The sequence below is a fragment of the Natator depressus genome, chromosome 14 (genome assembly GCF_965152275.1).
Source record: "Natator depressus isolate rNatDep1 chromosome 14, rNatDep2.hap1, whole genome shotgun sequence".
Classification (NCBI taxonomy): domain Eukaryota; kingdom Metazoa; phylum Chordata; order Testudines; family Cheloniidae; genus Natator; species Natator depressus.
Genome location: NC_134247.1, coordinates 21,745,469 through 21,769,596, shown reverse-complemented (window position 1 = coordinate 21,769,596; position 24,128 = coordinate 21,745,469). Strand labels below are relative to the sequence as shown.

The window sequence follows — 24,128 nt, the reverse complement described above, 5'->3', positions numbered from 1 at the left end:
GGTCCCTAGTCTGTAGCGGTGCATTGGATTCTTCCATCCTAAGTGCAGGACCCTGCACTTATCCTTATTGAACCTCATCAGATTTCTTTTGGCCCAATCCTCCAATTTGTCTAGGTCCTTCTGTATCCTATCCCTCCCCTCCAGCGTATCTACCACTCCTCCCAGTTTAGTATCATCCGCAAATTTGCTGAGAGTGCAATCCACACCATCCTCCAGATCATTTATGAAGATATTGAACAAAACCGGCCCCAGGACCGACCCCTGGGGCACACCACTTGACACCGGCTGCCAACTAGACATGGAGCCATTGATCACTACCCGTTGAGCCCGACAATCTAGCCAGCTTTCTACCCACCTTATAGTTACCCACCTTCTCTGTATTGGCAATACCTCCCAGCTTTGTATCATCCGCAAACTTTATTAGCACATTCCCGCTTTTTGTGCCAAGGTCAGTAATAAAAAGATTAAATAAGATTGGTCCCAAAACCAATCCCTGAAGAACTCCACTAGTAACCTCCTTCCAGCCTGACAGTTCACCTTTCAGTGTGACCCATTGTAGTCTCCCCTTTAACCATTTCCTTATCCACCTTTCAATTTTCATATTGATCCTCATCTTTTCCAATTTAGCTAATAATTCCCCATGTGGAACTGTATCAAATGCCTTACTGAAATCGAGGTAAATTAGATCCACTACGTTTCCTTTGTCTTAAAATTCTGTTACCCTCTCAAAGAGGGAGATCAGGTTGGTTTGACATGATCTACCTTTTGTAAAACCATGTTGTATTTTGTCCCAATTACCATTGACCTCAATGTCCTTAACTACTTCCTCCTTCAAAATTTTTTCCATACTAAACTTTTGCATACTACAGATGTCAAAGTAACAGGCATGCAGTTACCCGGATCACTTACACCCCCCCCCCCTTTCTTAAAAATAGGAACTATGTTAGCGATTCTCCAGTCTTCCGGTACAACCCCTCAATTTACAGATTCATTAAAAATGTTTGTTAATGGGCTTGCAATTTCATGTGCCAGTTCCTTTAATATTCTTGGATGAAGATTATCTGGGCCCCCCGATTTAGTCCCATTAAACTGTTCAAGTTTGGCTTCTACCTTGGGTGTGGTAATATCTACCTCCATATCCTCATTCCCATTTGTCGTCCTACCATTACCCCTAAGCTCCTCATTAGCCTCATTAAAGACTGAGGCAAAGTATTTATTTAGATATTGGGCCATGCCTAGATTATCCTTAACCTCTACTCCATCCTCAGTGTTTAGCCATCCCACTTCTTCTTTCTTTGTTTTCTTCTTATTTATATGGCTAAAGAACCTTTTACTATTGGTTTTAATTCCCTTTGCAAGGTCCAACTCTACATGGCTTTTGGCCTTTCTCACTTTATCCCTATATGTTCTGACCTCAATAAGGTAGCTTTCCTTGCTAATCCCTCCCAACTTCCATTCCTTGTAGGCTTTCTGCTCTTTCTTAATCACCTCTCTGAGATGCTTGCTCATCCAGCTTGGTCTACAACTCCTGTCTATGAATTTTTCCCCCTTTCTTGGGATGCAGGCTTCTGATAGTTTCTGCAACTTTGACTTGAAGTAATTCCAGGCCTCCTCCGCCTTTAGATCCACAAGTTCTTCAGTCCAATACACTTCCCTAACTAATTTCCTTAATTTTTTAAAGTTACCCCTTTTGAAATAAAAAACCAGAGACCCAGATCTTTTTTTGTTTTATCCTTCCATTTAGTTTGAACTGAATTAGCTCATGATCGCTCAAACCAACGTTGTCCCCTACAACCATTTCTTCTATGAGGTCCTCACTACTCACCAAACCCAAATCTAAAATGGCATCCCCTCTAGTCAGTTCAGCAACTAGTTGGTGAAGGAATCCATTAGCTATCGCATCCAGGAAAATCTGAGCCTTATTATTATTACTAGCATTTGTCCTCCAGTCTATATCTGGGAAGTTAGTCTCCCATGATCATGCAATTCCCATTAGTATTTACTTCACTAAAAACATTAAAGGGGTCTCTATCCATTTCCAAATCAGATCCTGGTGGTCTATAGCACACCCCAAGCACTATCACGGGAGGCTCTAGTAGCTTTCTTCCCCAATGTGATTTTTGCCCAGTCAGACTCTGTCTTATCCATTCCATCACTTCTTATTTCTTTACAGTCTACCTCATCGTTGATATACAATGCTACTCCACCACCTTTGCCTTTATTTCTATCTTTCCTAAACAGCACATACCCTTCAGTACCTGTACTCCAGTCATGACTACTATTTCACCATGTTTCTGTTATTCCTGTAATATCTGGTTTCATGTCCTGCACCAGTAGCTCTAGTTCCTCCATTTTGTTACCTAGGCTCCTCGCATTAGTGTACAAACATCTTAATTTTTGCTGTTTGGCTTCGCTCACATTCTTTACCCGATTAGGCACAGACATTCTACCACCAGTATCACTTATTAGACTGGTATGTACACTACCCTTCCTCCTTATGTCCATTCTCCTACCCATGGCTATATTCTTTCTTACTTCATTTTCTTCCCTCTCAATGTTAAAATCCGGCGTGGAGATTATCTGGACATCTCCCAACCATCTCCCCCAGATTCCTAGTTTAAAGCTCTCTTGATCAGTTGTGCCATCCTCCATCCTAGAAGTCTATTTCCCTCCTTACCCAGGTGAAGTCCATCCCGAGAGAACAGTCCTCTGTCCATGAATGCCTCCCAGTGGCCATACATCCCAAAGCCCTCCTTATAGCACTACTGCCTGAGCCATTTCTTGGAGCATCATAATCTTGTCACACCTTTGTTGCCCTTCTCTAGGAACAGGCAGAATCCCACTGAAGATAACCTGAGCCTCGATTTCCTTAAGCGTCTTCCCCAGCCTGGCATAGTTTCCCTTGATACGTTCCAGCGAGAATCTAGCCGTATCATTTGTTCCCACATGAAGGACAATCAATGGATTCTTTCCTGCTCCTGCTAGGATCCTCTTCGGCCTCAGGTCCACATCCCGTATCATAGCACCCGGCATACGGCACACCTTTCTGTTCTCTGGATCAGCTCTTGTTACAGGCCTGTCTGTTCTTCTCAGTAAGGAGTCTCCAATCATGTAGACCTGCCTTTTCCTGGTGATGGTGCGATTCTCCAGTCTATCCCCTGTTCCCTCTGGCTGCAAGTCCTCTCAATTCCTATTGTCCCTTACAATCCTCTGCAACCCATCCTGTATCCTCCTGGGGCTTATATTTGGTGGTGTTATCTCCATTGACTCTTCCCCTCTTTCTATAGGACAAGTTGCTCTTCTCTTCTTCCTTGCCCTCTCACCTTCAGTGACCATCTGCTGTGCCCCTTTTTCATTTTCCAACCCCGCAAACCTGTTCCTGAGCTCTGTTTCTCCTTCATTAGCCCGTCTTTTCCTCTGCCTGGTTCTCTTAGTCTCATGCTTCCACTGTTCACTTTCCTCACCCAGCAGTCTCCCCTCAGAGTTCTTTGGTCCTGCTTCCATCTGCAAGTCTGAGCTTTTCCCTTCAGCCTCCTCATGTCTTTGCTCCATCATCCGCTCGAACCCCCTTCTAAACTCAGAGTTTCCACCTGCATCTCCAATCCTCGGATCTTTTCTTCCATCAGCTCTATCAGGCGGCACTTCATGCAGACGAAACTCTTTTCAGGTACCCCCTCCAGGATCATGTACATGCCGCAGCTTCCACATCCAGTCACCTTCATTGTGTCTTTCACTGCTTGGGTCACTACCACTGCTGCCTCTGTATCTGTCACCGCCTTCTCACCTAAGTCCTGTTAGTCTGGGAAACACAAACCAAACCAAAACACCACCACCCACAGCAAAACAAACCCCCAACGACCACCAAAACACTGCCAGAACACCACACACTCCCTTCACTAGCCTGTCTGTTCCTCTGCCTGGCTCTCCCAGTCTTTCCCCCAAACTCCCCTGTTTACAGCTCTGTTTGCTAACTCCTGTGCCACTGCAGCTGTCTGTGCTGCTGCCTGACTGGCTGGCTGCCTTTATAGGACCCCTAGACAGAGAAGCCCCCCCCCAAGCAGGGCTCAGCTTCTCTCCCAGCACACTGCCCCTACCAGCCTCTATAAATACCAATACAAATACCTACCAATGCCTTCTCCTCCAACAGAACTTTAAAAAGTCTTTATTTTGGAGGAGGTGGAAAACATTGTATTAAAATGAGACAATTTTCAATGAAAAATGGGCCTAATTTCAAGGGAAAATGGGCCGGCTTCTGAGCAAAATTATGTTCACAGCAAAAAGTAACATGGGTTATTTGATTTTTATTTGTGTTTATTATTTGGTTTGTGGTAGTACATAAGGCCTCTGTCAGAGATCTGTGCCTTACAAACATGGCATAAAAAGATGGTGACTCACGACCCAAAGAGCTTACAATGATTTGGTAACTTCTCACAGCCACAATTACAGTAGAACCTCAGGGTTTTGAACATCTTGGGAATGGAGGTTGTTCGTAATTCTGAACAAAACATTCGGGTTGTTCTTTTCTGAACTGACCCGTCAACCGCACATCTTATTTGGAACTGGAAGTACACAATCAGGCAGCAGCAGAGACCAGAAAAAAAAAAGGTAGGAAATACAGTATATTACCATGTTAAACGTAAACGACTTAAAAAAAAAAAGGAAAGCAGCATTTTTCTTCTGCACAGTAAGGTTTCAAAGCTATATTAAATCAATGTTCAGTTGTAAACTTTTGGAAGAACAACTATAATGTTGTTCAGAGTTACAAACATTTCAGAGTTACAAACAACCTCCACTCCCGAGGTGTTCATAACTCTAAGGTTCTAATAAGACTGGGTCTTTTCAGCTTGGAAAAGGGACAAATGAGGGGGATATAATAGATGTCTATAAAATCATGACTGGTGTGAAGAAAGTAAATAAGGAAGTGTTATTTACTCCTTCTCATAACACAAGAACTAGGGGTCACCAAATGAAATTAATAGGCAGCAGGTTTAAAACAAAAGGAAATATTTCTTCACACAATGCACAGTCAACCTATGGACTCTTTGCCAGAGGATGCTGTGAAGGCCAAGACACTAACAGGGATCAAAAAAGAACTAGATACATTCATGGAGGATAGGTTCATCAGTGGCTATTAGCCATGATGGGCAGGGATGGTGTCCCTCCGTAGGCTCTGTTTGCTGGAAGCTGGGAATGGGTGACAGGGGATGGATCATTTGAGGATTACCCGTTCTGGTCATTCCCTATGAAGCACCTGGCATTGGCCACTGTTGGAAGACAGGATACTGGGCTAGATGGACCTTTGGTCTGACCCAGTATGGCTGTTCTTATGTTCTACCGTAGCACAGCAAGTGAGAGGGAGAAGGCGGCCCTGTGCTAGCTTTTTAGCTGTCACTTTTTACAGCCACACTACTATGGAAATATTCTTCTTTTCCTAATATTTACTGTGGGCCCGCATTTCTTATGCTGCTGTAACATGCAGTTATAAAAACATTTTGCAAGATTCTTCATGCTGAATTATGGTGAATGAGAGTGCTCTGATTACCAGAGGAAGCCAGCCTGTAATGTGACTAGTTCCAGCTACATTGCTGCAATTCGGCCATGCTAAATCAGATTTTTGGTCTAATGAGGGGATGATGCTAAGTCACTTAAAGTTTTCTCAATAGTAACGGCTCCCTTGAAGCGTTGCCCAGGAGTTTCCTGATTTCCAGTGCAGGTTCTGGCGCACAGGGGTGATAGGCTGCCTCTGGTCTAGCTTGCTCAAGAGGAAGGCAGTCACATTCTGCACTGGCTGGTGTTTTTGGATTGCTTCTGTGGTCAGCCCCAGGTAAAGTCCAGCCAAGAAGTAATGAGAAAATGGCTGGCTATGGTTAAGACTGAATCAGAGAAGAAAAGGAGCAGTTTTCTGCTTCCTGCAAAGATCAACAAATGTGTTTATGGCCACCACTGCCCTCTAAGTGAAGGCAGGGTGAACAAAATGGTGAACAAAGGTTGAACAAAATGCCACAGCTGATGGAGTGGACATCAACACTGGCAACAGGAAGCATCTCAAGCATTGCCAATCAGCATCACTTCTGTCTTGTCTGAGTCCCTACGTCTGCCAGAAAAGTAGAGAGCAAGGAAACAGGGCTGATGAAAAAGAGTCATAGAGTCGAGTGTCACTTGCACGGTGAGCCTGCTGTGGTCCATACCGTCTTGTTCTCTCCCGTAGTGCCTGACTTCACATAAATGAAGGACAACTGGGGATGGCAAGACAAAGTCTTATGGCCCCCTTAGCTGAGAACTCACTGGAATCTTTCCAAGAGAGGAATAAAACTGTGCTGGAACTTAGAGAGCTGGTTGGCAACCAAGAAAACAATTCAGCAAACATTTCTGAAATTTCACTTGTGTTTCCAGGTTGCAAGGTTTGAAACTAACCAATCTTCTGTGTTTTCACAACTATTTCTGCCATATCTTTTACCAGACAGTTCCTTTCCTTAAAAAACCCCCAGTTTTCTGTAAAAAGATTCAGTTTTCAGAAGGTGAAAAATTTCAATAGTAAGCAGAACAAAAATTTTGAAAAATAATTTAAAGGAAAACTTCTATAATGTGGATAATTTTTCACAAATAGCTTTGATTTTGAAAAAAAAGCCCATTTTTTGACCAAGACATTTTTGTATGAAAAATTTCGCCTGGCTCCACTTTCTGGTTAGTAAGGTCCCGTATTCTATGGCATGGCATCAGAGCGGACAAAGGCCCGAGCCTGGGGTTCCCACAGCCTGATTCTCCATTGCTCTGTGTTTCCATGATCATTTACACCAGAGCAAATGAGAGCAAAGCTGACTGTACTACACAGCTATTGCACTATTACACCCCCTTTACGCTGGTGGAACGGCTACCTGGAATGATTGGACAGACCGAATGGGGCCCATGGCCTTCAGCGCCTGTCGCCAGTTTGCAATTCACCACCAAAATGAATTTATGAAAAAAAATCAGAGACATTGACTGCTCATTTCGGAACAAACAGGGTTAATCACAGTCTGAATCAGAGCGGTATTATAGAGGCTTGAAAATCTGGGATGTATTAAGGCTAATCAAACTGGGAATTAGGAGGAAGAACCACGTCCAGCCAGTATGAGAGTTTTCTCAGAGCTTTAGAGCCCAACTGTTTCAAATGAAGCTCTGATCTGAAGTGGCAATGCCAGAATTTCTAACTGGGGCCTCAGGGAAATGAAGGATGAACAGGCTGATCTGTTTGAACCACCATGCTCGCCTAGCATGTCATTTTTAAAGCCTTGTTGTGCTTTCCCTGCTTGTTCCCCAGGCTCACAAAGCACCCATTGTTTAGACTGCAGCACCACTTCCTCTTTCAGAGTGACTGGAAATTGTGCAGTCGCTTATTTTTCGTGGTCTCACGTCCTGATGGATGGGGAGGTTAGTGGCTCTGTAACACAGCAGAATAGCCCCTAGGTATATAAACTGTAGTGGAGTGCCAACAGTCAAAAGCCAAGGAGGACTCACTTCCTGAGCTTTGGGGCCCCTTAATCTCCTGAGAGAAGGAGAAGGAGCTTTCCACCTCTCAGTGATCATTTCCCTCTGTTGTGCTGCTTGGACTGTCCCCTTACAACAAACTGTGCCATTAGCTTTCCATAGGGGCTACACCCCTCAAGTACCCGGGAGACAGCATGGCCTGCTGGTCGGAGTCTAGGATTAGACAGGTGTACTTGGTCTAAGTTGACTTGGTTCTGACTCAGCACAGGGGAATGGACTAGATGGCCCCTCACAATGCCTTCCAGCCTTTCATTTCGATGATTCTATGAAACCCAGATTCCCCTCCCAGCTCTGACCGTGATTTGTTGTTTGACCTTGGGCTAGTGACTCAGTTTGCCTGTCTGTAAAATGGGGATTATAAAATCGATATGTGGCTGTGACTGGCTTAATTAGTATTTGTAAATTGATTCGAGGCCCTTGGACGGAAAGTGCTGTAGAAGTGCTAGATATTACCACGTGTTTCAAAGAGACACAGACTCACAGCTAGTCTGGAGGGTATTATTCCGCTAATTCCTTTTGCCTTCTACCAGGCTTAACTGAGAAAGTGAAACATCAGGTCATAGTGTGGCCACATGCCAATCACTCCAGTATCATGCGATTCACTCAGCTACAAACACAATGCATTCCATTGTCCTTGGCATCTGTGGTCCCCATTCGTATCGTGCTGTAACTGAATTACTAACTTTTCACTGGCACTAGGGTCACAATGAGCCCTTACTATAAGAATGGTGTATTTATTTTCAGTGTGTCTCCAGCCTCACGTACAAACACTATCCTAAACTGACCTTGTTTGCTAATAGCTTTCCTTGCTTTAAGTGTCCAGTGTGGAAGCAACAGAACTGCCAGGATACGGTGCTGTCTAGTGGTGAGTTGCTCACCCTGTCACGATCTCCAAGAGGCATCAGGATGAGTGGCGGGGTGGGGTCCCCACTCTGCTACCTTGTTCCAAACTCTTACAACCCTGAGGGAGGCAGGAACTCAGCCAGGAATCGCTCCAGTGCACAGATCAATCTGTGCCCTTATCAGCATGGACAGAACCCCCGTGTCAGAGCACAGGGCCGTTAACGGGAGCATGGCATAAATCCATCTGCCACAATCAGTCTTGACAGGCTCTCCAGCCTTAGCCCCTTAGTCCTGGATTCAGGCACCTCCTTCTCTTTGGGCAGTGGCTGATTCCTGCATTCAGAAATTCCCACACTCAGGCTGCTCCCTGGGCCTGTCCCTGAGCCCAGAGCTTGGGCTTTCAGCCTGCTGGGCCCCTGCAGAAGCAGCATGTTCCCTCTCCTGCAGCCTGCACAGCTCCTTCTTGAACGGCATCCCCCTACTCCAGCTGGAGGAGAGCTGGCAGGATTTCCTGTTAGCAACCTACCAGGCCAGAGCTGGTGGGAAGGCAGAAGGTGAAGAGGCCAGCTTTTCCAGTCTGCCTGCCCAGAACCCGCAGGTCTCCAGGGACAGGGCTGCCACGTACTGCTCTGAGCTGATCTGTGAAGTGGGGGTTCCTGGATGATTTATAGCCACTTCTCCTGGGTGCCGTTTCCTTGCTTAACACATTTGTTCTCTCTGTTCCAGGCCAATGGATGGTTATACATTTACTACCGTACAGCAAACACGTGTGTTGTTATTTATACCTCCACTGTAAGTGACCTAACGGGATAGCCTGGGTCACACATACACTACTGTACTTTTCGTCACTTTCAGAAGACCAACTGAACAAAGGGAAGAAGGGAGGGATTGTTTGGCTGTACTCTAAGGAGCAGGATCTAATAGGAGAGGTGTTTGATATGAGATAGAATAGGATGGATCTAGATAGCAGAGATCAGGGGTTCTCAAACTGGGGGTCGGGACTCCTCAGGGGGTCGCAAGGTTATTATATGGGGGGTCACGAGCTGTCAACTTCTGCCCCAAACCCCGCTTTGCCTCCAGCATTTATAATGGTGTTAAATATATAAAAAACTGTTTTTAATTTATAAGTGGGGGTCGCACTCAGAGGCTTGCTATGTGAAAGGGGTCACCAGTAAAAATGTTTGAGAGCCACTGGGATAGATCAACATGCAATAGGAGCGAGTAGAAAAATAAGCCCCATTTTATAGAGAAGTAATCTGAGGCAGAGAGTGCATGTGACTTGGCAAAGGCCAGCGGATGAATCAGACAGGTGATGAGAATGCAGGAATGCCTTGCTCCCAGTCCAGTTCTCAGACCACTAGACCACGTCAGATGCAACAAGACAAAACATTGAGGGGTAAGATTTCAAAAGTGCCATAGTGACTGAGGAGTTAAAGTCCCATTGACTTTCCACGACACTTAGGCACCTAAACATCTAGTTCACTTTTGAAAATGGGACTTAGGTTCCTAAATCACTAAATTGCTTTTGAAAGTGCTACCCTATAACTCTGAAGCAGTTTGGTCTGGCTTACACTAGATGGCCCATTAGAACAGACAGACGGCTGGGACAACTGGAGATTCCATAAGCCGCTGGATCTTTGGCCCACCCCTGGTCCAGCCTTGTGCACTGCCATGCAAGAGATCCTGGAGAATGGGGCTCTGCACAAGCTCCTCTTCCAGGGTCAGGAACATGACTGACTCCTAAATGAATATCTCCAGTGCATTCATTCTCTTCCTTGATGAGGCTTTACATTAGCCATGGAGTTAGTGCTCAGCAAGCATGCCCCACTGCCTGAAACAAGTCTAGACTCCCAAATGTGCTGTCGGCCAATCTCGCTGGAGTTCCAGAAGAAGCTCAGGGCTTTGGAGCAATAATGGCTTTGCCCGGGTGGAGGCTGGTGGGGGTGGCACTTAAAAGAGGCAGATACAGAGTCATATGCAAACATCTTGGCCTTTGCGTCCTACTTTGTCTGTCGCTTTGCAGCACAGGACATTGTGTCTCGGGGAGAGAGAAAATCCACAGAAATTCCACAGACCCTTCCCTGGCCATCAATATGGTTTCTGTGTGTGGCTGTTGTTTTGCTTCTCTTTTAGAGTGTGAGGGGGAAAAAAGGTCCCTTTGTGTGAGAACTGAAAGAAATAGTCCAATCCCACAGCCTGCCTGAAATCTTAATGTCAACTATTTGTCTCCTTGTATTTTCAGATAAACAAGCTCTTTCCCCTGTATTTCTGACCACTCCCAGCCGCTCCCCAAAGTTTTTCTCGTTGCTCTGTCCTGGAGGGCACTGGCTCATCACCAGTGGGTATTGGAAAGCTGTGCTCGCAGGGCCCATGCTGTAGGAGAAGTCGCTTTAGGGTCTTCTCCGAAGCCCATTCAGTCAGCGGGAAGGCTCCTGTCAGCTCCAGGGGGCTTTGGAGCCATGCCCTTTGGGGTTATTTGATTCTGTTTTTAAAACATCAGGGGTGAAGTCCTGCCCCTATAGGAATCAAAGGCAAACTCCTCATTGACTTCAGAGGGGCCAGGATTTTGCCCTACGTTTCAGATGGAAAGATACGGGTCCAGCCAGGGAACAAGACTTAGTAGCAAACATGGAGGAGTGAGAATCAAGCTCACTTTCAAGGGACATGAACTGTGGTCACCACCTCTTTCTTGATTCAAGGGACTGATGCTCATTTTATATGCTGCTGATATGAATCAGCACAGCTACAGTGAAGTCAAGAGAGCTACTCTAATTGATGCCAGCTGATGCTGATGTCCATGATCTCTTTGGACCATTCATTGGGCATCGGATAGCACTCACCCTAGCTAAGGTTCCCAAACAAAACTGGGTCAGAGCTTCCTCTGGTTTAAGTCAATGTAGGAAGTCAATGGAGCTACGTTGATTTGCGCCAGCTGCTGGTCTGCCCCTTCGATTGTAGCTCCTATTTATGCCCGCTCGGAAGTTTCTGAAATGTTCCGGAAGGTTTCCATGCATGATATCTGCCCCCATTTCTTTTCTCTCTCTTTTCTTTTAAAGCAAAGAAATTAGATACAATCCCCTCCCACAAAGTTCATGCAGTGGCATGGCTGCAAAGCAAAACTAATGGATGCCATGAAATGCAAAAGTCAAGGTTCCGTGGCAACTGTTCATCCAGGTGCATTGCACATGTGAATTTTTTAATGTTCCTTGTCCTCTAATGTATTAACAGGTAGATTGTAAAATATGTCCCATCAAACACAGAGGATACAGTGCATCCAGCTTGCCATTGCTGTTAGAACGTTAACTTTTGCATTTCTTGATGTTTTCCAGTGTTAATTTTGTAAACCTAACAGCGCTTGGATATGGGATATTTTGATATGGGATATTTCTGATGGTGGTTTCTGTCGTTAAACTCTATGAAATACATAGTTTCATAGAGTTTAAGGCCCGAAACCACCATCAGATTATCTAGTCTGTCTGCTCACTAAAGCTGCTGGATTTAAAGAGGCATAGCTGTGGAAGGGCTCTATTCTATTCCGGTTCTTATCCCGCCTGCATCATGGTAATAGTGAACACCTTCCAGTAGTGCATTAAGTGACATGACTAGCATCTGCCAGGTTAGTGCTGGATCTCAGCGACTTGGTTTTTTATCACCACAGGCCCACCTGGTGATTCTGTTTCACCAGTCAGATGCTGATTTGCATTAAGGGCCTGATCTAAAGCACACTGGAATCGACAAGAAGGGTTCCCACTGAATTGAGCGGGTGTTGGGGCCCTTCCAATAGGAAACCTGTAAAGAAAGAAAGTATTTGCCAGGCTGTTTTCTTCCTACATTGATTTCTCACTGTGAGCTCAGACCCCAGGTTCAGCCTTTTCCTCTTCACTGGGATGTGATGCTGGGCAGTGGACACAGGTTCTCCTGTGCTGCCTTGTCTGTCATCTACTCCTCCACCGGCTTTTGTGAAGATCACTTTCTGCCCTTGTTACACAGCTTCCCAATTCACTCGCATGGACAGGAGTTTGGCTGTGAATCAGTTTATGGAGAATTTCAAGTGGTGAAATCAGATGTATGAATAAAGGGTTTTTTGTTGCTGTTAATCCTTCATCAGCTTTATTCAGTGTCAAGCAGTACTTTTAACAGATGCCGCTATATCTGGGTTGGCACTAAGGGTGGAAGCCTTATCCCATTAAAGTCAATAGCAAATTACCATTGACTTCAATAGGACCAGGATCGAATGCATAGGGAATTTCTTGTTGGTAAGATTTTAAGTTGGCTTCATCTCCTGAAAAATATTACTGACATCCCTTTGTACCCTGCGGAATTACAGAGGCAGAAAATGCATCGCCTTGTTCTTGGAGTTTCATATATTTTGTTCAGGAACCTTGACCGGGGTTGGGGGGGGGGATGAGGAGCTAAAAAGTTGCTGTAAAACCAAGAACCAATAAATTTAATCTCATATCGAGAATGAAGAAATGCTCCTGGGAAGATGGGTCCATTATATCCTCTGTAAAATCTAATCTACCCATCCCATGTTCATCATCAAGGTAGCTGCATCTGCACTTCAGAGAGTGGTTTTCTCCAGGACTGAAAGCATTGACAGAATCACAGGGTTTCTTGCCTCTTTTGTCAGTTCTGCTGCAAGGCCTCACCCAATTTCTTGCCCCTAGGGTGCACTGAGGAAAACAAGGGATGTTTCCAGGATCCCTGAGGAGGGCCAAGTGGTTGGACCTAGCACAAGGAAGAAAGAAGTGGAGTCAAAGATGGCAAATAAAACCACAGTTGTCACAAAGTTTGATCACATTTATGATTTGACTGATATTTGCCAGGACTCATCAGTGATTTCTCCTTCTCTACAATATTTGATACAACAACTTCTTTCCTAGGGGCTGATCTAAAGAAACTGATTAAATTAATGGGCCCCTGAGTGGGTTCGGATGAGGATTGGGTGCTTATCTGAGTTGCTTTGATCTTGCAATTACCTGGGGAAATCAGACTTTCTTGTGCATGTTCCAGCTTTGAAAAGATTGCAAGAGGAGCCGTCCTAGCATGTTTCAGTATTTGTGTGCACCATATATGGATTAATTCACAGGAATTATGGATGTCAATTGGATTTAAAATGTAATATCAATGAAAGACGACATGGCCCCAATCCAAAGCCCACTGAAGTCAATGAGATTTTTTTCCACTGCCTTTAGTGGATCAAGCCATATATCTGTGCACTTTTGCAGTGTAAATGTGTGTCTTTCGTGCAATCCATTAAAGCCACTCAAAAAGCAAATGTTTTTCATGAGGCTGATTCCTGATTCCAAAGCAAAACTAAAGTATTTCTCCCTCCTCTGCCCCAGTCTCTGGAGACATGAGCTCTTTCTGATTTGCAGACCCAAACCAAGTGAATATAGAAACCACATGGTGAAAAGTAAAATAAATAAGAGATCAGCATTTGGGAGCCAGCAGTCCGTCAGAAGGGAGCAGTGAGAAAAACTGTAACTTAAACAAAAGAGTGAGAGAAAACGAGTTCTAATTATTCCAAAGGTGGGTTTTTTTTTAACAAAAGCTTATTAGTTTGCAAAGTTTCCCTCTGCAACATGTAATTTCATTTCTCCCTCATTTGCTTTTACTACATGTTCTGGGCACTGTCAGAACAGCCTGATTTATAACTGACAGCTTTGGCTATTTTTCATGCAAGCTCTCTCTAAATATAAGAGTGTGAAAATTGTTCCACTGCCAGGAATTCCTCTTCGAATTATAACTTACAGCAGTTGCAGCATGCAGGAAAGCGTCAGTAGCTTTATGATTTCAATGTTTTTCATAAAAAGCAAAATCCTCTTTCTTTTGGGAAATTGTTTCTCTTATCTCTTTGATTACATTGACTATCTCAACATGTCCTGGGAAAACAAATCAATGGGTGTTACTGCACTGGTTCCTGCTGCCAGCAATGCAGATTTTAGATTACAGAGGAAATGTTTATTGACCAGGATTTTTTATCTGCAGTTTTGTTCCTTGGGCTTTATTCCCATCCAATGGTCTCCTGAAGCAGCTTGTAAAATAAATCAGCAACACGGACATGATACATAATGTGGTGTTTCTGGCTACAGGGACCGTAACGTGGAGAGCAACGTATGGACAGGCAGTCAAGTGCTGGGTTTTATCCAGTGAAATTTCAGCATCGGCCAAAAATTAGCTTTTTTTTTTTTTTTGATGCTGGATGGAAAAGTGAAAAGCGGTGTCCACTGAGAAACATTTCTCCACCAATGATGCTGGCAGATGTCTCCTGCTGTTCATGAAAAGGGTCTCCCTGTTTGTCTGCAACAATTGCTGGTTTTACAAGGCTGTACCATTGTTTTCATTTCTTTTTGTCAAAATTAGAGTGAGCTCTGAATCTCACGCCTTGAATCAGAGCACTCGTGAACTCTGGAAGCGTTTGGTCTGGACTTGAAATTGACTGCTCACATTCCAAGGTGTGGGAATATTTCTTCTCTCTTTTAGTGCCTTTGATTTTAAACTTCCTAAAGAGCCTGTATTCTTGCTGGCTCATATGGAGCCACTGGTTTGATGGGGATCTTTGTGGAGATGATCACAATGGGCCAGATTCACCGACACACGTTGGGGGCTTAGGTGACACAAAACAGCTGTAAACCTGGTTTGGTAGTGGATTCGACTGGACTGCTTGTTGCTTTGCATTACCAAAGCAGTGCAAAACAATTGGGGTTTACCAGTGAAACTGGCCTAATAATTGCAAGCTTAGTAACACTGTATCCAAAAATCCAATCTGGCATGTATCAGTGACTTCCTTGGAGTAGTTGAGTGACAGGCAGACCGTAACAGGTTCCGAATTTGAATCTGCATTGGATAAGACGGCAGAAGTATGAACAAGCTCCTCTGCTATGTCTGTGTGCCTGTTGCACACTCAGGGTCAAATTGTGGGTGAACAGCGTGTAAGGAACCTTCATCCTTTGCGCACCACATTCAAGGTTAGAGACAAATTGCAATTCCTGCACTATGCTAAGCTCAGAGGCTGCTCTCTGCTACCACCCTCTGTGACACAAGCCATCCCACAAGGGGTGTGGAAGATGCTCCATGGTCCCCTCTGTCCTAGCCAGCCGAGCTCACTGCTGAGGAGGGGAGCACATACCCTGCCCTCCCAGTGGTGCACTCCCCTTGGGCGCCATGGAGCACCAGGAGGAGTTCTCCTTACATCACACACTCAAATGCAGTGTCTGTTTCTGTTTGTTGGAACAAAGAAGCAAGAGTTCCAAATTAAAAACCTGGATCCAAGTGTCTGTGAACAGTGGGGAAGTCCCGGCAGATCCCCCAACCTGCATTTAAACTCTGGCTTATCCCTAGAATAAAGATCAGAAGATTGGGATTTGAGTGCCTATGTGAAATGGACTCAGCTGGGGGCAAGAGGAACCCTTCAAGCAAATTGTTTTCTAAACAGAGAAAGGATCTTCAGCGCCCATAAGGAGATGTGTTTCCAGGAAGACCAGATAGGGTATAAAATCTAAATTCTTGCAAAATGCATGCACACGCATTTAGGAACACATCATGCTCCCACTGGGTCAGGGACAAAACTTTGATGGGACCAGGATTGGCTAAAGCCCTTCAGGGTGTGTATGAAGTTAGGTAGGTTTAGGTTGCTCAGAGGTTGAATTTTTGTTGCAAGCCTGGACTTCACATCCCCAGTTAAAAGGTCTGGTGAGTTTCTACCTGCCCTGAAGGGCAATGATACCTAGGCCTCGTTACTAACCACAGCTGTTCCATGAGAGCGAGGCACAAATCTTCCGTGCCACATTCTTCTTTGACAAGTTATGCCTGGATATCCTCCATCTGCCAGATTGGCTGGGTGCTTCAGGAGAGGTGCCTTGTGCTGAGCTCTGGCTCACAGAGTTTCGGTCAGTTTCCTAAATTATTCGATTTAAATACAGCTTATAGGGGAGGATGGTGGGGGAGCTTCCCAGGAGAATAATAAACATCAGGGATAGATCCCTCTGATTGGGTGGGATATTGAAGAGCATTTCGTCTAACTCTGCTCCCGCTGAAATCAATAACAGCTTTGCCTCCTGCGAGTTTGACTGCAGTGGGCACAGAGTTAGGTCAGGACTGAGCGCTTCTGAAATCCCATTCTGTATGAATATTGGGGAACTATATTCTCCTGAGCCTTCCCTGCAACCTTCCCATGGGGAGGAGTTTTCAGGTCTGATTTCCAGGGCTTGTGTTTTCAAACTAAAATTTCAATAGCGCCTAAGGCTCCCAACCTCAAAGTATTTAGAGATCTGACTCCCATTGATTTCAGTGGGAGTTAGACATCCAGATACCTTTGAGCCTCTGGGACTAAGGGACTTAGGAGCCTAACTCCTACTGCTTGCTAACAAGCCTTGCCGCCTTTGCTTATATCCATTTCATGGTCTCAGTGGGTTCAACCAGGTTCCGCTGCTGTCTTTAAATCTGGGGCTTTCCTGGGGTCACGTAGGAAATGGGATACATGCTTTTGGGGACGTCTCTTAACCTGTGAGATTTGATTAAAGAAACTGGCCAGACACCTGCAGATAGATTCCCAGAACCACACCTCACCTTCCCACACTGCAGATCTCATGCAGGAGAGGGAACTGGGTGTGGCCATGGGACCTATCGAGCCGAGGGATTAGGATACTTGAGTATGTTCATGGTATACGCAAGGGGAGGCTGAAGGCAAGGATTGTTGGCAAAGAAAGTGAATTGGAAGCAGAGAAAGAAGGATGGAGTTGGAAGGAGAAGAGGAAGAAAGATGGGGCTTGGAGGAGAGAAAGAGAAGGGTCGGATGGAGAAAGAGGTAATGGACATATAAGCTGGGGGGGAGCAGCTGAACTCAGTGGCTGTGGTTTATCCCAACAGCCAGGCTTTTTAGAGGTTTGATTCTCGCTGATTACCAGGCAGCTGAATGAAATGTTTCTGAGGACAGGACATGAAAACATGGGCCTTATTTCAGCTGTGTGGTGCAGTGGATCACAGGCCACACCTAGCCCATGGGCAGTATGCCCCAGCTGAGTGGGCAGAGAGGCTCGGTGAGGATGCTGGGGATGACCCAAATGAATATCCTGGCAGCAGCCACTGGGATTTCCCCGGCGCTGAACCAGCCTGAGCTTGCATTAGCAGAGTATGCTGTGCTGGGCAAGGGTATGTTGCTAGAATCTGTTGTGAGGAGAGAATGTGAAATTCCCATCAGGATGTACCTGGAGAGCTCCTGCCAGTGAAAAGCCAGCATTAGCATGAGACAGAAGACAGCTCTGTTAGGCTGCTCAGGCACCTTTTGGGTAGTTTGTGAACTGTTTAATTCTCTGGCAGCTACAGATAAACCCTAGGCTGGGTTTACTAAGCACCGTCTAACTTCAGTGGCAGACAGGGACTCCTGTCTGTGCCACGGGTAAAACTCCTCCTCCTAAATGAGCTCTGGGATGCATCACCAGATGCACCACAGAGGCAGCCCTTGGTAACAGCCACTTGCACAGTAGGAACACCTGAAGGCTCCCAAGATTTGTAGTGGATCACAGAGCCTTTTCTCTGTAGGCTGGGGGTTCAAATCCAGCCCAGGCTAGTAGCCAAACCCAAGATGTTACCAACTGATAGTTCTTCAGAACCCTCCTTCACTTCTCCCTTAGGTGCAATCCCTCCAGCCCACCCTCAGCATAAACCCCTCCCCTACTTAGTGCTCAGTCCTTCTATGACCCTGTTTCTCCTCAATGTGCCCCACACCAATGTATCCCTTAGCTAGCACCCTGGTTCATTTATCTGGTGTCCATGGTGGAAATGTATGGAGGGGCCAACTTAGAGTGACCAGACATCCCGATATTATTTGAGCCATCTCAATATTAGGGGCTTTATCTTATATAGGCAAATATTACCCCCTCCCACCCCCGAAAAAGAAAGTATCCTGATTTTTCACACTTGCTATCTGGTCACCCAGGGGCGGTGCCAGCCTCTTCCCAGTGGGGGGCTGAGGTGGGCTAGAGAGAAAATTGGGAGAGCTGCGCTTTACATCTTGTGGGCACACACACTTTTTTTTAACAGTAGGGGGCATGGACTGTACTCTGGGAGGGTATGAGCTGCCCAGCTCTGAAGGCAGAGCAGATAGCGGCGGCTGCTGGCCGGGCACCCAGTTCGGAAGGCAGAGCTGCCGTCAGCAGCAGCGCAGAAGTAAGGGTGGCAATGCCCTACCATGCCACCCGTACTCCTCTGTAATGTTTGACCTTTGCACTGGGAGGGGTGGCTGGGGCGGGGGCTAAGGCAAATTTTGGGGTGGCTATAGCTCCCGCAAGCCTCCCCGGCCAATGCTGCCCCTGTGGTCACCCTAGACCAACGGCTAGGAAAAGTTATGGAAGCCTTGAGGAGTCAGACGGGGAATGGGTGTGGTGTTCCAAGCAGTCAGTGGTGTTCTCACTGCTGTCCAGTCTTGGAATGTAGCTTGTGCGTCATTTTGGTGGGTGCCAGTGCAGCAAGGACTGGAGGTGAAGGTCGGAGGAGAAACACCTGGGACCACCAGTGACATAACAGAGGGGAGGTTTGGAAATCAGACCCTGAGGCCTCATCCCAGGTTTGTTTCACCTTCACATGCAATTCAGACACCCCCCCACACCCCGAAATGGAAACATTCGCACTGGCCAACACCAAATAGCCTTAACTTTGCTTCGTAGCAAAACTTTCCCACAAAAATCTAAACCAACGCTATCCATCCATCACATAACTTTCCTAACTGTGCACAAAAATGTGAATGCCTTGCTCTTTCATCACACAGACTGAATTCTATGCTCCTATGCAAAGCATATTCAATTCCACAAAAAGGTATTTTAGCAATTCGACTATAGGCTCTTTTGAAAACCTCAGCCAACATAAATATCACACAAAGAGCAATGCGTTCCTTCTGATCAAAATAATTCCATGCCACCTTAATTAAATATCATGAGATCCAAAACTACTATATGCACACATCTTCCTATTCCTAACTCTTACACATGACCATAAAGTTATCTGTCCCCTTTGCATCAAAAGAGAATTTGGCTGGATACAGTTTTTGGTTTAGTGAAGCTCAGATAAGTACTCCTTTAAAAAAACAATATAAATGTAATTGAGATATGCACATGCCAAAGCCAAGTCTCGTTGCTGTAATTCTTGTCTTTCCTTATTCCATCCCCTGCTATGGCTCGTTGCTTTCATTTGATACATTGTAAATTCCCTGAGGCAGGAACTATACCATGTCTATTTGTTCACTCTTCAAATCCTCTCTCACATTTTCAGGGCGCTCTACATATAAACTAAAAAATAATCTGCTCTCCTTACCTCACCCTCCCACGGAGATTTTTGAAAGAAGGGCCCATCAGCTGTCTCTTTACAACACCTACAGTGTCACGTTTTGATTTGGTACTACTGTACATCTCATTGACTGTTTGTGGCTCTCTCTCCAAGATGCTTGGAATGCAGCTCACAGATGTTTCATAGCAGAGCCAGTTGGGCCTGCGGTATGGGAACAGACTGTAAGTTTTGGATGTGCCTGTTCGGTGCACAGAGTTCTTTTCCATTGCCTTTGTTATTACTGTATTTAATTTACAGCTCAGTGTTGTTGAGTGGCTGGGTCCCCAGCTTTCAGCTAGAGTGTTAGTTCTTCTTTTTCAAGACCTGATCCCTAGCCTATTGAAGTCAGTGGATGGACTCCAAAGCATTTTGGATCAGGCCCTTATTCTTTGAGCCTTCAAACACAGAATCATCATTGTTGCCTTTGGTGCCAATCCTTCTGTTACACAGTGGACCTCAGTCTGCAGGGCTGTCAATGCAACACTATATTTGCACACACACAGTTTAAACACATTTTCTGTTGTGCAAATGTATCCCATGCAACCACTGATTAGCAGCCAGGCTCCTTGCTAGCAGATGCCTTTTGGTTTGCAAAATGAAGGCTGAAGGGAGTTGCTTGGTGGTGTTTTCCTGGCTACGTACCAGGCCAAAACTCTCATAAATAGAGCTGTTTGGCGGGGGTGGGGGGGGAATGGGATTGGCCTTTCATGGGAAATTTCAACATTTTGAAATGACTTTCTGCTCGGAAAAGGAACAAAAAGTCAAAATGTTGAGCTGGAAAGTTTCAGATCGCAAATATTGGAACGGAAAATGTTGATATTTTTCATCGATATGAAACAATTTGATATCTCACCCTGACTTTTTTTAAATTTTGGAATAGAAAACATAGCTTCGTTTCAAAAAGGTGATTTCAGACAACAGGTTTTGTTTTGATTCACCTGATCAGAAAATTGAAAATTTTCATCAAAATTGATATTGTGCTGTGGGAAATTTTGATTTCAACAAAACCACATTTTCTGACAGGAATTTTGCTGTGGGAAAAATTTTCATCACCTCTACTTATATATGGGTGGAGGAGCTTGTCTGTCTGCACACCATCTGTCTCTGGAATAGCCCATCACTCTGGCATCTGAACAATAAGAGAACAAGTGGGGAGACCAAAGCAACCTCAACATTTATTCCACAAGTCTTCCTGTTGTGTAAAGTATAGATTCCTCGATCCTAGAGCTGAGCGAAGAATTGATTTTCGATTCAGGACCAAACTGGAAAGAAAAAGTGGTTCAGTTCAAACCAAAACTGATTTTTTTTCACCAAAACCAAAACAATGAAAAAAGGAAAGACCCCTTTGTTTCAGGATGAACAGAAAGGTTTGTCTGACCCCCTAAGTGATTTTTTTGGGGGGGGAATCATTTAGTTTTGGGTCATTTTTGAATACCTCCCCTTATTTTAAATTAGCCTCACTAGAGCTACCGAGAGCCACATCCCAGGTAAACTTGGCTCATGCAGTAACTACATGGGGATTCCACTCAGAAGCACTAAGGAAAAGGCCTGCCCTAGACCTTGGACAGCTTAGTAATGCAGGGAAGTGAAGAAAACCTACAAGACATGCCTGCCCTTGGGATGTAATGAAAGATTCTTCTGATTCTAATCAGGTGACTGAAATTAGTGTCAGCATGATCCCAGTCGGAATGGGATTGCTGATAAGCGTGGAGAGAGCCGAAGGAAGGGAAGGGAGCAGCGGGAAGCAGAAAATAAAAGAGAACAGCAGCCAGTTATCTCAGTGACTTCCATGTTCTTCAGGGTGGGCAGGAGTACAGCATACATAAGAACAAATTCCAGACTGTGTGCACCCTGCATGAGACAGTATGTCACCAGGAGCTGCAGAGCAACAGAGCCAAGCAGTCCAGAGGCTGCAGGAATAATTATACAGTACAACTGCTGCTGGATTCTCTGACATTCTTGGAGCTGGGAATGCACAGAACATGGGTAGGTGTAGAGCACTGAAAACAAACACATATGTTTTTTTTTTTCTGGCACCGTGCTATTCCACCAGCAAAGTGAGCAGAAGATAAGCTTGAGCAGAGCATGGTTTCCACTAATAATTAGGCATAGCAATGTTGCTTAGTGGTTAGAATAGATGACTGAGAGTCAGAACTCCTGGGTTCTGTTTCTGCCATTGACTTGCTGAGTGACCATGGGAAAGTCATGTAACATTTCTCAGAGCCTCTGTCTCTAAAATGGGGATAAGAATATCTCCCTACCTGACGCAGGGATTGTGTCTATTATAGTAGCACGTAAAGGCCCTAACTGAGAACAAAGGTCCTTTGAGTATGGCACGGTACAAATACATAGTAAAAGCTTAGCCCGAAAGAACTTCCTCTCTTTAGCTGAATACAGAGGGAGAAAAGAAGTCTTAGTATCCCCACTTAACAGATGGGAAACTGAGCCACAGAGAGATGGGGTAGGATTTAGGAGCACACCTAAGGGATTTAAGAGCACAAGTCCCATTGACTTGCACTCCTAAATGACTTAGGTGCTTTTGAAAATTCCACCCTAAGTGACATGCTTGAGGTCATGCAGAGAGTCTGTGTCAGAACCAGGAACTAAGCCTAGATCTGTTGAGTTCCAGTGCAGTTCCTCAGTTGCATAACCATATTTTCTCTTTGTGCCTCACTGCCATTTGGGGCATTGAGAGGTTGACTGCAAAGCATTTTCAGCCTCTCAGATGGATGGAGCTATAGAGGTGCAGATATTTACTGGTGCTAATTCTTCCTGTATAAAACATTTCATTAGGCGTCCCAGGGATAGAAATTACAAACACTTGATGGGCTGGGCTTCCTGCATCTGCAAATTGAACTACCGCTGATTTCTCCCTTGCTCTTTTGAAAACACTGGCAGTCTCTGCATTGACTTTCATGGGAGCAGACTCTGGCCCCAAAAGAGTGTCATACAATCATAGAGAGAGAGATGGGAAAAGGATCTATTCATCCCTCCCCTTGCCCATTATACTCCTCTTGCCAACGGTCTGTTCTCCAATGCTTAGGCCAAATCTTGTTTTAAATATCTCTACTGTGGAAGCATCCCCCATTTCAGCGGAGTGATTATACCACAAGGCGGGCCTGGTCAATGGGACCTTTTTCCAGTTCTCCATCCTCAATGACCTGCTTGTTTAACCAAGAGCATGCTTTACTCCTGTAAATATTTAATTGCTAATTACATAATTGTGGTGATTTATTATGCAGCGCTAAGTAAAGATAAAAGCAATTACATGCACGCAGGAAATTCTATCGCTGCTCGTGGGCTGTGCAATTCTTAAATGAATAATTGCTGCCAGGCAAGAATGAGCTGGTTTTGTGACAGGCTTTAAATTCAACACTAGAAAGGAAACTAAAAGTCTGATGTTTGATGGGGCCTTCAGGTCTTTTCAGCGACTTTCTTTCTTCTTTGGAATTTCTCTCCTGTGTGAAGCTGAGCGTACACCGGAGACTCTAGATTTGTCTCCTCTGCACTCCAAGCTGTGATTGCCGCACAGATAGGCATACGTGGGCTGGCTTGACCCATGCTAGCATGGCTAAAAACAGCAGAGTAGATGAAGCACTGTGGGCTTCAGCAACACCAATAGGTACCAAGGGTCCCCGGCATGCTGGTACAGCCCAGGCCACTGCATTTACGTGGCTATCTTTAGCTATTCTCAGGGGCGTGTGCAGGGTACAGGGAAGCAGGCGCAGGGGCCCTCCCAATCGGCAGGGGCACAGAACTACTCTGGGGCCCGAGCAGGGAGCGTGAGCTCCAACAGCCCTGGGGCTGTGGGGGGAGGGAGGAAGGGAGAGCCAGTTCCAGTGGCTGCAGGGTGGGAGACAGCTCCTCCAAGTGCAAGGGATGGGGGAGGGTGTGCGGAAAGAGGCAGCTCCTCTGGACAAGGGGGGCACAGAAAGTGCCCCTCCAAAAGTGGCCAAATTTTTATTCCTGTGCATGCCCCCATGCTAGTGCAGGTAAAGTTAGCACAGGTCTGTCTATTCCAGCTGGAGCATAGACATACACTCTGACTCTAATCTCTCTGGTCATATCTATAGCTTCTAGAGCTTTTTGTTTTGTTTGCTGAGATACCAGAGGAGAAACTGTGTCTGGTGGTTAGAACAGAAAACTTGGGAGTTAGGAGATTTTAATTCAGGGATGGGCCCTGCTACTGATCCTCTGTTTGACCTCGGGCATGGTACAGCTCTGCAGAAATGCTAAGTATTGTTATTATTTCATTTCCTTTGCCTTTCTTCTTTTTGTTAATTTGTTTTTGTCAAGCGGGTTCCAACTTGACCTCAGTTCCATATTGCCCTCAAGAAAATGCTGTCTGGAATATTGAGAACAACCCATGCCTTCAGTGAACAATAATACCTAGCTCTTACATAGCACTTGTCATCAGTAGATCTCAAAGAGCCTGC

General features: G+C 45.3%; 1 protein-coding gene across 1 annotated transcript in view; it reads left to right on the top strand.

Annotated features, from left to right (window-relative positions):
- The window catches only part of TEKT3 (tektin 3), a 159,076-nt gene that overhangs the window by 32,779 nt on the left and 102,169 nt on the right, over window positions 1–24,128 (top strand). The window lies entirely within an intron of this gene.